At 39.2% G+C, this 13,663-nt stretch overlaps 1 protein-coding gene across 4 annotated transcripts in view; it reads right to left on the bottom strand.

The window, feature by feature from the left end:
• Positions 1 to 13,663, bottom strand: part of TMEM45B (transmembrane protein 45B) — a 47,963-nt gene that overhangs the window by 10,575 nt on the left and 23,725 nt on the right. Inside the window, exon 1 of one of the 4 annotated variants that reach the window (XM_072822707.1) lies at positions 10,899 to 11,041. The exons of the other annotated variants lie outside the window; for them this stretch is intronic. The gene's annotated coding sequence lies outside the window, so the exon portion shown is untranslated. Of the gene's footprint in view, positions 1 to 10,898; positions 11,042 to 13,663 lie in introns of those variants that run through there. 4 annotated transcript variants of the gene reach the window in all.

Raw genomic sequence — 13,663 nt, 5'->3', positions numbered from 1 at the left:
TTAACTGAGTCACAACAGCTTCTTAATTTGTTGTTTGACTTTGGTTAAATTCCAGTTCCTGGAAATGGCTGGTTTTAACAATTTCGCCTAGTTTTATACATTTTTTTTTGTTTTGTTTTTGCAGAAAGAAATTGCCTATCTATTCATGCTGCCATAACTGGAAGGCCCTCTTCTCATTCCTTTAAAACCCTATATTGATCAACATTTAAAAAAAAAAATGGTCTCCATTTTTGTTTAATGTTTAACACAGGTCCCTTTTATGATCAAGCCTGTTACAGCCAGAAGTGCAGAAAAACCAGCTTTGCAAATCCTTCCTGTCCTTCCCCATTTTTCTGAGGAGCAATACTCTGAATAAAAGCAGAGTCCTTGTCTGTTCATACCAAGTTGCCAAGCCCCACCCTTCCCTTTTGCCTGGTTTCAGATTCATGTTAGTGGATGGCAGTATATCGTAGAAACTCTTTCTAAACTTATGCTACTTGGAAGGCTGAGGACCTTGATTTGGTGAAGGAGAGGAGCAGGGAGAGAGATTCCTTGCAATAACCAATTATTAGATTAGTTTATTTGATTAGGACATGTGGTAGAGATAAAGGACGGGTCAGTTCCAACAAGGAGGAACAAGGCAGTAACTCACTTTGAAAAGAAAAATAAAGACTTCTAATAATTTGGATAACACCATTCAAATAGGCTAAGTCCCTGAGAGTCTAGTTTTTAAAAATTATTTATTTATTAAAGATTTTATTTATTTATTTATTTATTTATTTATTTATTAAAAGATTTTATTTATTTATTCATGAGAGACACAGACAGAGGCAGAGAGAGAAGCAGCCTCCCAGGATCACACCCTATGCCAAAGGGAGATGCTCAACCATTGAGCCACCCAGGTGTCCCTTTATAAGACAATTTAAAAATAAACATTAAAAAAGCAAATGTTTAAGGGATAAACTCTTTAGAATTACACTATAAAATACTTCAGAGGTGCCTGGGAGGCTCAGTCCGATAAGCATCCAACTCTTGATTTGAGGTCAGCTTTTTTTTTTTTTTTTTTTGGAAGACTCCATAGGGCTTGAACTCACAACTCTGAGATTTATATATTTACTTTAAAAAAGATTTTATTTATTCATGAGACAGAGAGAGAGGCAGAGACACAGGCAGAAGGAGAAGCAGGCTCCCTGCCGGGGAGCCCGATGCGGGACTCATCACGCCCTGAGCTGAAGGTAGATGCTTAACTGCCTAGCCACCCATGCATCCCACAACCCTGGGATTTAAAAAAATCTAAGGAAGACCACAGAGTGGAAAACATCAGAAAGTGCTTCTGCAAAGACAAGCTTCCTAACTTTCTTATTTTAATATATTTGCTCTTTTTTTTGATATTGCATGAGATAGAATGGGAATGTAAAGGGAGGACTGAGTGTTCTGGAGAGGTAGTAGCTTTAAGTGAAAGCTGGCAACTGAGAAGTTTGGGCAATTTTTCTGGTCCTAAGATCACTGGAAAAGGAACATAATTTGCATAAGAGTTTGACATGCTTTTTCTTGTCCTCCTTATCTTTAACCATTTCCCCTTCTACATTCTCTGTTTTTAATTTGAGATAAGTGAAATGGAAGACCAGTTGAAGGTGTCCAGAAGAGAAAAAGGAAGGGAAGAGTAAGGAAGAGTGGAGGACAGGGAATAAAGGACAGAAGAGTCACAGAAGTAGAGAGAGGCAGTGAGTGGAGGTGAGGAGAAATTATGGTTGGTGCCATTTGCCTGTACTTAAAAATAAAACTTGATACGGTGCCCTTTGTTCTTAAACGTAGTCCACATTTTCCCTTATTTTAGACAAAAAAAGTAGTGAAAGGATGTATGTAAATAAGCGAGATAATTAGAAAAATAAGAAAATAGAATTTTATTTTCTTCCTTGAGTGCCTGGGCTTAGCACCCAGCACTCTCTAACATCAGAACAAAGGACTTGGCAGTCACGAGGGGGGCAGGAATTAAAGCCAATTTCTAAAAAAAAAAATTAAAAAAAAAAATAAAGCCAATTTCTTCCAGTCTGAGATGACAGGATACAAAATTTATAGATTACCAAATATCCCAGAGAACCTGGACCTCTTCTTAGTTCTAGCCATACATTTGACCTAATTATGGTTTATCTTCACCATGAGATATTATGTAATCATTAAAAAGAATGACTTAGAGCTATACCAGCTGCCCTGGAAGGTTTCCCATGAGATAGTCGGCCTAGACAAGCAAGATGGAAAAGACTACTTATAAGAGGGCCCTATTTTGAGCACCAATGGTAATGTCCTGCATATACGTATTCCAGATGTATTCAGCTAGATGATGATATGAAGTGGGAAGGCAATACGGACAAGTGCTTTAAGGGTATTTAACACTATTCATTAAGTATTTCTGGCTCTCTGTCTTCTAATCACATGGTATGACTGCACTTTCGGGCCTTCCTGTGCTTGGGTGGGGTCTTCTGAATTCTGGGCAGAAGTGACACGTGTTAGGGATGGGCAGAAACACATAATTGGCAGCTCAAGACCCCAGAACACACTTCCCTTTACCACATTCTGTCAATGTTCATGACAGTAGCTCTTCCATCAGCCTAGATCCCAGAGTGAGGAGACAGGGAGCAGAGCCCCACACAAGCCATGATGAGCACGTGGCCTGCGAAAAATGAACAGGTGTAATGAGCCACTAAACTTTGCAGTTCGTTCTTATCCAGCATAACCTAAGTTGTTATGAGTCCTACAGATATATCCCGGGTCAACAATTATGGGTGGGTAGGGCACTCGGGCTTTGTAGTTGTGTTTCTTTTTTCTCTTCTTTCTCTCTCTTCTCTTCTCTTCTCTTCTCTTCTCTTCTCTTCTCTTCTCTTCTCTTCTCTCTCTTCTTCTCTCTTCTCTTCCTTCTCTTTTCCTTTTCTTTCTTTCTTTCTTTCTTTCTTTCTTTCTTTCTTTCTTTCTTTCTTTCTTTCTTTCTTTCTTTCTTTCTTTTCTTTCTTTCTTTCTTTCTTTCTTTCTTTCTTTCTTTCTCTTTCTTTCCTTCTTTCTTTCTTTCTTTCTTTCTTTCTTTCTTTCTTTCTTTCTTTCTTTCTTTCTTTCTTTCTTTCTTTCATTCATTCATTTTATTTGAGAGAGAGAGAGCACAGCAGGAGGAGCAATAGACAGGGGAGAAGCAGGCTCCCAGCTGAGCAGGGAGCCTGACAAGGGAGCCTCGGATCATGACCTGAGCCAAAGGCAGATGCTTAACCAACTGAGCTGCCCAGGTGCTCACTTTTATAGCTTCTATAAAAAAATATTGGAAACCTTTTCTATATCCAGGGAGGAAGTTATGGGGCCATAAAGAATGGCAGAATTTGTACCAAAAAGGTGCCAAACACTATTTTGGCAACTTTTATCTAAAACTGTCCAGACTCCCCCCTTTTCTTTCTGGTATCAGACACATATTCTCTTTCAAAATGGTGCCTATGTTCTTCTACTCACATTCTACTGCCCTGCCTTAAGAGACCCCAAAATTAAAATTCAGGCAAGCAGGGGTCTGTTTGTTACATTGTAAGGTTAACCTTTATTTCCATTTCTCCAGGTACCCCCCCCCCCATTCTCAATAGGGGGCAACTGACACTTTGGGTTGTTGTCACGACTGGGGATGACGGTGGCATTGTGCACATCTAGTGGGTAAAGACTGGAAGTGCTGCTGAGCATCTTGTAATGTGCAGGACACCCCCCACAACAATTACGCAGCTCAACTCTCAATAATGCTGGGGCCATGAAACCCTGCTCTCTTCGAGGCCAGCTTCCTATCCTGCTTTTTTTCTGAAGGAAGCAGAGGTCAGGTTGCCTTTATTTCTTTGTTTCTTATGTTACCACTTACTAGAATGTTCTACACTCAGAACTGTTAATGGAGCATGAGCGTACTTCCCTAGCAATTTTCTCCCTTGCTTTCCATATGCTCTTTTTTTTTAAATGGATTTTTATTTATTTATTTTTAAAGATTTTATTTATTCATGAGAGACTCACAGAGAGAGGCAGAGACACAGGCAGAGGGAGAAGCAGGCTCCATGCAGGGAACCCAATGTGGGACTCGATCCCCAGACCCCAGGATCACGCCCTGGGTTGAAGGCAGACCCTCAACCACTTGAGCCACCCAGGTGCCCCTGCTCTTTTTTTTTTCTAAGTAACAGCTTTATTGAGATCTATAATTCACATACCATTTTCACTGACAGTGTAAACTTCAATGGTTTTGAGTATATTCATGGAGTTGTACAACCAATCACCAGTCAGTTTTAGAACATTTTCATTACCCACAGAAAGATTCTCCTAACCCATGAGTGACTTTCCCAAGTCTCCCTACCTCCAAAGCCCTAGAGAACCACTAATCTATTTTATATCTCTCTTGATTTACCTATTCTGGACATTTTATATAAATTGAATCATACAACATGTAGTCATTTGAGACTGGCTTTTTTTTTTTTTTAATGTAGTTTAGTCATTCATTTACTTCTTTAAATAATCACTACACCCAGCGTGGGGCTCGAACTTACAACCCCAAAGATCAAGAGCCATGTGTTCCCCTGACTGAGCTAGCGAGGTGCCCCGAGACTGGCTTCTGTCTTTTTTTTTTTTTTAAGTTACTTTTTTTTTTTTAAGATTTTATTCATTTATTCATTAGAGACACACACACAGAGAGAGAGAGAGAGAGAGAGAGAGAGAGGCAGAGACACAGACAGAGGGAGAAGCAGGCTCCATGCGGGGAGCCTGACATGGGGCTTGATTCCGGGTCTCCAGGATCACACCCTGGGCCGAAGGCAGCACTAAACCACCCGGGCTGCCCTGGCTTCTGTCTTTTAGCCTAAGTTTCCAAGGCTCATCCATGTTGCAGCGTGCATCACTACTTACTCCTTTCCATGGCTAACTCTCTCATTGCAGGCATATACTGCAGTTATTGGTTTGCTAGGGTTGTTGTAACAAAGCTGCCCACACTGGGTGGTTTAAAAAACAGAATTTATTTTCTCATGGTCCCGGATGTTAGAAGGTCAAGCTGTCTGCAGGTTTGGCTTCTTCTGAGGCCTCTGTCCTGGCCTTGGAGATGGCTGTCTCCTCTCAGTGTCTTCATACACATCTTCCCTTGGTGTGTCCCTGTGGCATCTTCTTATAAGGGTAACAGATTAGATCAGAGCCCTCCCTGATGACCTCATTTTAACTTAATTACTTCTTTAAAAACCATATCTTCAAATAGTCACCTTCTGAAGTACTGGAGTTAGGACTTCAACAACATATGAATTGGGGGGCAGGGAGCATAATCTAGCCCATAACACCACATTTTATTTATTGTTCATCACTTAATTGACAGTTCCATATAGTTTTATAGATTTAATTACTAAATCATTATAGGGGCACTTGGGTGGCTCAGTCGGTTAAGCATCTGCCTTTGCCTCAGGTCATGATCCTGAGGTCCTGGGATCAAGCACTGTGTTGGGCTCCCTGCTCCATGGGGAGCCTGCTTTCTCTCTCTCTCTCTCTCTCTTTCTCATGAATAAATAAATCACTATAAAAGACAACTCATATGTATCAAAGAAGTCACTATGAAGATTTCAGCAACCTTACTAAGTATTCCTGCTTTGTGTTCCTGGGAGTTTTTCCTAATGAATCTGAAAGTCACCCTCCTCTTGTGGTCCTAGAAGTCTCAGTGCTTTCTTGTTAATTCTCGTTTTCTTTTTCAAATAACAGCCTTGTTGACATATAATTCCTATATCATAAAATTCACTCCTTTAAAGTGTATAATTTAGTGATTGCTGGTATAGTCACAGTAGTGCAACCATTACCACTTTCTGATTTTAGAACATTTTCATCAACCCCAAAAGAAATCCCATACCCCTAGCAGTCATTCCCCATTTCCTCCCAACCCCACTGATCCTTGCAGTCACTAGTCTACTTTCTGTCTCCATGGGGTTGCCTATTCTAGATATTTTGTATAAGTGGAATCATATATCTCTGCTTCTTTCACTTAGCATGGTTTCCAGGTGCATCCATCTTGCAGCATGCATCAGTGCTTCATTCCTTTTTATTGTTGTTGCTTTTAGAGGGAGAGAGAGAGAGTGCAAGCAGGAGGAGGAGCAAAGGCAGAGGGAGAGAGAGAATCCTCGAGCAGACTCCCCACTGAGCATGGAGCCCAGCTTGGAGGGCTCCATGTCATAACACAGGGATCATCACCTGAACCGAAACTAAGAGTTCAATGCTTACCACCCGAGCCACCCAGATGACCCCATTCCTTTTTATTATTGAATAATACTTCATTGTACAGATCTGTCACATTTTGTTTGTCCATTCATCTAGTTTTTAAATTTTTTTTTTTAGCTTTTTAAGATTCTATTCATTTATTCACGAGAGTCATGCACACAGAGAGAAGCAGAGGGAGAAGCAGGCTCTATGCAGGGAACCCAATGAGGGACTCGATCCCAGGACTCGAGGACCGCACCCCAGGCGGAAGGCAGGTGCTAAACTGCTGAGCCACCCAGGGATCTCTCATCTAGTTTTTAAATTTTAATCTTTAAAATTTTTAATTGACGTATAGTTGACATAATATCCATTCATTTGTGGATGGATATTTGGGTTGTTATGCATAATGATGCTATGAATATTGGTGTACATATTTTTGTGTACCTATGTTTTCATTTCTCTTGGGCATATACCTATGAGTGGAATTGCTTGGTCATATGATAACTTTATGTTCAACATTTTGAGGAATGACCAGATTCTTTTCCAAAGTGGCTGCACCACTTTCCAATCTCACCAGCAGTGTATGAGGTTACCAATTTCTCCACATCCTTGTTAACACTTACTATGTTCATCTTTTTTGTTTTAGCCATTCTCATAAAGTATATCTCATCATTTTGTTTTGTTTTGCTTCCCTAATGATTAGTGATGTGAAGCATCTTTTTGTGACCTTATTGGGCATTTGTATATGTTCTTTGGAGAAATGCCTATTCAAATTCATTGCCCATTTAAATTTTTTTAAATTGAGTTGTAATAGTTCTTTATATTATTGTAGATACGAGTCCCATATCAGATATATGATTTGAAAATACTTCCTCTGTTTTTGTGGGTTGTCTTTTTACTTTATTGTGTCCTTTGCAGCACAGAAGCTTCTGATTTTGATGAAGTCCAGTTTATCTGTTTTTTTCTTTTGTTATTTATGCTTTTGGTGTCATACCTAAGAAATCATTGCTTAACTCAAGGGCATGAAGATTCACTCCTCTGTTTTCTTGTAAGATTTTTACAGTTTTAGCTTTTACATTTATGTCTATGATCCATTTTAAGTAACTTTTGTATATGGTGTGAGGTAGTGATCCAACTTCATTTTTTGCATATCCAACTGTCCCAGCCATCTGTTGAAAAGATTCTTCTTTCCCCCACTGAATTCTGTTGGTGCCTTTGTCTGTCTACCCTTCTACTCTTGAAAATTGATTTCAGGGCAGCCCAGGTGGCTCAGTCGCCACAGCCCAGGGTATGATCCTGGAGTCCTGGGATCAAGTCCCACGTCAGGCTCCCTGGATGGAGCCTGCTTCTCCCTCTGCCTGTGTCTCTGCCTCTCTCTCTCTCTCTCTCTCTCTGTCTCTCATGAATAAATAAATAAAATCTTAAAAAAAAGAAAATGGATTTCATCAATCTTCAGAGAAGGGCCTTGCCTAAATAAGGTGAAACTCTGGTGAAGAAAGAATAATTCAACTATTATGACACATACATTAAATATTTTAATAGCGTATGCAGAGTAATGACAATGAAAGGAGGATTCTGACTCACCTTGGAATCAGAAATAGAACGATTATAGAGGGAAGTGTCCCTAAAACTTCCTTGAAAAACAGGTAAGTGTAAGTAGTGTGGGTACAGTGCCAGGTAGAGCAAATAGTACGTGCAACTAAGAAGCAGGTGCAGCCAATCATCCATATAGTTAGAATGGAGCTAGGTCACATTGCTTACTCTCTTTACCCTATCATTCCCACCTTCTTTACCAAGAAGGACCAAATGTCAGCGTCTTCCATGGGTGGAATTCATTAAACCTTGAAATAATCTCAGATTGAGAATGAACAAAACAGTATACTTAAAAGTCAAATCAACCAAACATTGTGGTCCTGTGTGCCCAAGAGTCTCTGGAAAGCATATGAACTCACAAATGGGCCTGAGGAAAGTCAAGTTAGAGAAGACACAAGTCAAGTTTTATATTGGTTCAGATGCATTCTATGTCCTAGATTTGCCTAAAGGAAACTGAGTTCCTACATGTTCCTTTATGGGGAAATATAGTCGCATAAGAGAAAGAACATGAACTATGGAGTGTCAGTCCTTGCTTTGCTACTTCTACTGGTAGGACCTTCCACAAGTTCCCCAACATCTCTGAATTTCAGTACCCCACTTCTTCCAAAACAGGTTCCTTAACAGAAGCATCTTATGAGGGTTAATGGAGAGCATCTAGCAACTACCTAGAGTAAGTATTTAACAAATGTTAGTTTCTTCTCTTCTCTAGAGTTCTTACACTTATTCTCACAATTAATGGGGGGAGAAACCTGGGTTTCTCTCTTGGGGGAAGTATAATTATTGAACTAAGACTGCTGTCCTTTGCTTTTAGTACCTAATTCCAAGTAGGGAGAGGGGAATCATGTTGAACCTTTATCTGACTCTGGAGAGGGTAGTTGTTGAATATCTTTTTAATAGGAATGGGATATGTTTTTAGTCAGTAGGCAAGTAGTTATGGGGAGAATATAGTGTATTATTTTACTCCATGACATGGTTTTTATACTTTTTGAATCTGTCCTTGCCAACAGAAACACTCAGGTGGCTTCTGGTCTGAGTTTACTTTGGCATACAACCAGTCCTACCTGACTCAGCTTTCTGTTACTCTGCAAATAACAAGCTTAAAACCCCTCCTTCTATGAGCTGCTTAGTCGTAAAATGCAGAGGAAGTACAAGGTACAGAGTTGAAAGTTCTTTGTTGCCTACAGCTGATGTGGATGGTGCTTTAGTCCTGAACTTCAGCCAGAGCGTATCCCTGCTCTATAGTAGTCTGAGAGCCTTTAAGACACTTCGGAGCCCATCATTCTTTTTAAAATTTTATACCTACTACTGTCATTTTTACTTTCTCTGTCGATGGGTAGGTGGGTCCTTGGAACAACTGGTCAGAAGGCATAAGACCAAACTAAGAATCTTAACCTCATTCTGGCATGAGTTCATGAGCTATGGAACAAAATTCTATGAACAAGAGCTCAGTTACTGCCCAGCAGTATTTCATTTCTAAGCAAAATATGGTCTTATTCCTGCTTTCTTTTTTTAAAAATTTTTTCCCTATGATCCTATTAAATACAATAGTATTTAATACTGAGTGCTGAGGAAATAATAAAATAAGTAAGAAATGACCCCTCCTAAAATTGTGTGGAACCAGCAAAGACCCCGAATAACTGAAGCAATCTTAAAAAAGAAGAACAAAGCTGGAAGCATCACAATTCTGGACTTCAAGGTACATTACAAAGTTGTATTCATCAAAACAGTATGGTATAGCCATAAAAATAGACACACAGATCAATGGAACAGAATAGAAAATCCAGAAATAAGCCCACAGTTATATGGTCAATTAATCTCTGACAAAGCAGAAAAGAATATCTACTGGGAGAAATACAATCTCTTCAACAAATGGCATTGCGAAAGCTAGACAGCAACATGCAAAAGAATGGAACTGGACCACTTTCTTATATTACATAAAAATAAATTCAAAATGGATTAAACACTTAAATGTCAGAACTGAAGCCATAAAAATCCTAGAAGAGAGGACAGGCAGTAATTTTGCTGACATTAGCCATAGCAACTTTTTTTCTAGATAGGTCCCCTGAGGCAAGGGAAATGAAAGCAAAAATAAACTATTGGGACTACCTCAAAATAAAGTTTCTGCACAGTGAAGGAAATAATCAGAAAAACGAAACAGCAACCTATGGAATGGGAGAAGATATTTGCAAATGACATATTCAATATACTGAATAACTTACAAAACTCAACACTCAAAGACCAAATAATCCAATTAAAAATGAGCAGAAGATCTGAGCAGACATTTCTTGAAAGAAGACATCCAGATGGCCAACAGACACATGGAAAGATGCTCAACATCACTAATCACCAGGGAAATGAAAATCAAAACTGTAAGATATCACCTCACACCTGTCAGAATGGCTAAAATCAACAACATAAGAAACAACAGTTGTTGGTGAGGATGTGGAAAGAAAGGAACCCTCATGCACTGTTGATGGGAATAGACTGGTGCAGCCACTGTGGAAGACAGTATGGAGGTTCCTCAAAAAGTTAAAAATAGAACTACCATACGATCCAGCAATCACATTACTGAATGTTTACCCAAAGAATACAAAGATGCCAGTTCAAAGGGATTCATGCACCCCTATATTTATAGCAGCATTAAATAAATACAATAGCCAAAATATGGTAGCAACCCAAGTGTCCATTGATCGATGAATGGATAAAGAAGAGTGGTACACACACACACACACACACACACACACACACACACAGAGACATGCATACATACAATGGAATATTACTCTGCCATTAAAAGAATGAAATCTTGCCATTCTCCATGACATGGGTGGGACTGGAGAGTATTATGCTAAGTGAAATAAGTCAGAAAAAAAGACAAATACTGTATGATATATCATTCATATGTGGAATTTAAGAAACAAAGGGGAAAAATGAAGAGAGACAAATCAAGAAACTATCAACCCTTAACTCTAGAGAACAAATTGATGGTTACCAGAAGGGAGGTGGGGGGGAGGGTGAAATAGATGATGGGGATTAAGGAGTACACTTGTCAAGATGAGCGCTGGGTGATTAAAATAAAAACTTAAAAAAGAATTGACTCTTACCCATAAGGAGTTTATAATCTAGTGAGGAGCTTGTGAAAGGTTGAATGTCCAGATTGCGATCCTGTATTCACAGAGGGGCTGGCACTTGACCTGGGTCTTTCTTGATTGCCACTTTCAAACTGTCATGAAAATTAGGCAGTCTTACTGGAATCCTAAATTAAAGACTGAAGAAGAAATCTGGGCTAAGTTCCATGATTTCTCAAGAACTAATAAAGAACACTGACCTCTGAGTCAGCTGACCTGGGTTCTAGCCCACATTTTGCTATGAATTTACTTTGTGATCTTGAGCAAGATATGTGACTTCTCAGGATCATAAGTTCCTTGTTACAGGATAGTTTGGAGGAGGTAATCTCCACGGCTTCTCCTAATTCTAAAATAACTTTTTGTGTTTGCTCCTAACACATCACAAAAATGAAATGAAAAATGAAAAGGACAGAGTAGGTTCAGACATAGGAGAGAAGTTAAATGGAGCTAAAATAGTGGAGTCACCAAGGAGGACCAGCAGTCACTTCAGCATACATTAGAGCAAGAGGAGCATCTCTGGACTTGAAATGTTGGCTTATTTTTTAAGCAAGAAGGAAAAAAATTTTAATATGTTTTTCCTTCCTTCTGTACTATCTATGACCAAGATGGATGCCAGGCCTCCTACTTCACTCGGCAGTGCTTCTTGTCACATGCAAGGTCTTGCTTCCATTTCCTACAGACTGGTTTTGAAAACCCATCACTTCCCTCAAAACTGAGTTCACTCGACTCTGAGCAAACTTTCCTTCTTCCATGAACATAATAGAGACTATAAGGCACCAATCACATCAATTTCCTCTTCTTCACCTCAAATTCATTTTTTTTTTTATAAATTTTTATTTATTTATGATAGTCACACACACAGAGAGAGGCAGAGACACAGGCAGAGGGAGAAGCAGGCTCCATGCACCGGGAGCCTGACGTGGGATTCGATCCTGGGTCTTCAGGATCGTGCCCTGGGCCAAAGGCAGGCGCCAAACCGCTGCGCCACCCAGGGATCCCTTCACCTCAAATTCATATACATCCACACCTGTTGTTCTCAAATTCACCCCTCTGATAGGCCAATCTTCCATCTGTGTCCTCTAGGTCTACTCCTATTACTCATGAACTTTTCTCTTTGTTGCCTTCTTCTCTTTGCCTACAACCAGGCCCAAGACTTTTTCCACACAAAATAATAGAAGAAAAAGAAATAAAAATCTGCTCTGACCCTGGATCTCTGAAGAACCACTTTGTATCTTGCTTCCTATTTACTATAGGAATAGGAATAATAAAAATAACATAGCTAATGTATGTAAAAATTATGAAGAATAACTGTGTCCCATGACCCAGCTTAAGAAAGAGAACATTACTAATATCCTTGGAGCTTCCTGTTGACACCTCCTTGATGGCTTCCCCCTTTCTTCCCTCTTGAGTAGTAAGTATCATTTTGAATTCTGTGTTTAGTGTTCACTCACTTTTGTTTTACTATATACTACATACATTTGCTATGTATGTTATCTTCAAATAACATATAGTTTTGCAAACTTTTAAACTATATATATATCTACTAGTGTAGATATACATAGATATACATCAACTAGATGTAATATATATATATATATATATATATATATATATATATATTCTCAGAATATGTGGATCTTTTTCTAACCATCTCCCCTAGTCCAGAGCCCAAATGCCTTTGGTACTAGGTTTATTTATTTTTTTAAAACAGATTTTTTTTTATTTATTTATTCATGAGAGAGGCAGAGACATAGGCAGAGGGAGAAGTAGGCTCCCTGTAGGGAACCCGATGCAGAACTCGGTCCCTGGACCAGGATCATGCCCTGAGCCGAAGACCGATGATCAACCGCGGAGCCACCCAGGCATCCTGATACTATGTTTATTTACAGATAATTAGAAACAATTTCTAATATTAAAATTTTTGGAAAGTCAGTAATTATTGAACTAAATTACCACTTAAATGAAATTTTCTTTGGATAGAAAGGAATTTGATGGTTTTGTGTAATGCAATCAAACATTGTCAAAATCAGTTAAATTTCTTGGAGGAAACCTGGAAAGACAATTGCTTTCTCCCTTTACTTCTCTTCCTTCACCACCGCAACACTGAAAGTGTGTTTGTAGGTGTCACCAAATGATCTCCATATTGTTTCACCAATGGAAATCTTTAAAATATTATCTGAATAGATCCTTCTTGTTCTTGTGATACCTTCTTTAGTTGACACTGTCACTTAGTCACTATTTTTGGAATTTATTGTTTTTGGCTTTCATGATACTATTCTGTCCTCATACTCTTCATCTTCTGTAATTTTCCTCTCCTCTGAAGGGTACTTTTCTTTTCCCTATCTCTTAAACACTAGTAGACTTTGGTCCACTCTTCTTCAGTATATCTCCTTCTTGCAAGAACTCATACACACCCATAGTTCAATTACCACTTGCACGCTCATGACTCTTATCTCTAGTCTTGACCTCTTCCCTGAGTTTCAAACTCACGTATCTAACAACCTGCTGAGCTGACAGACACACACATAAACACACAGATTCTTCATAGACACCTCAAAGTTAACATGTTCCAAACAGAATTCATCATTTTCCTTCCACACCGAATTGGCTTCTCTTCTGTATCTCAGACTCGGGTAATGGCTTAGCACCCAGTCACTCCTAATGTCAGATTCCTACGACTCATCCTAGATACCCCTTCATCTCTCATTCTGCCCCGCAGTGTCCCAATTTCCCAAGAGACT

This window comes from Canis lupus, chromosome 3, assembly GCF_048164855.1.
Source record: "Canis lupus baileyi chromosome 3, mCanLup2.hap1, whole genome shotgun sequence".
NCBI classification, from domain to species: Eukaryota; Metazoa; Chordata; class Mammalia; order Carnivora; family Canidae; genus Canis; species Canis lupus.
Note: the sequence above shows the minus strand (reverse complement) of the source record. Positions and strands in the feature narration are given on the sequence as shown.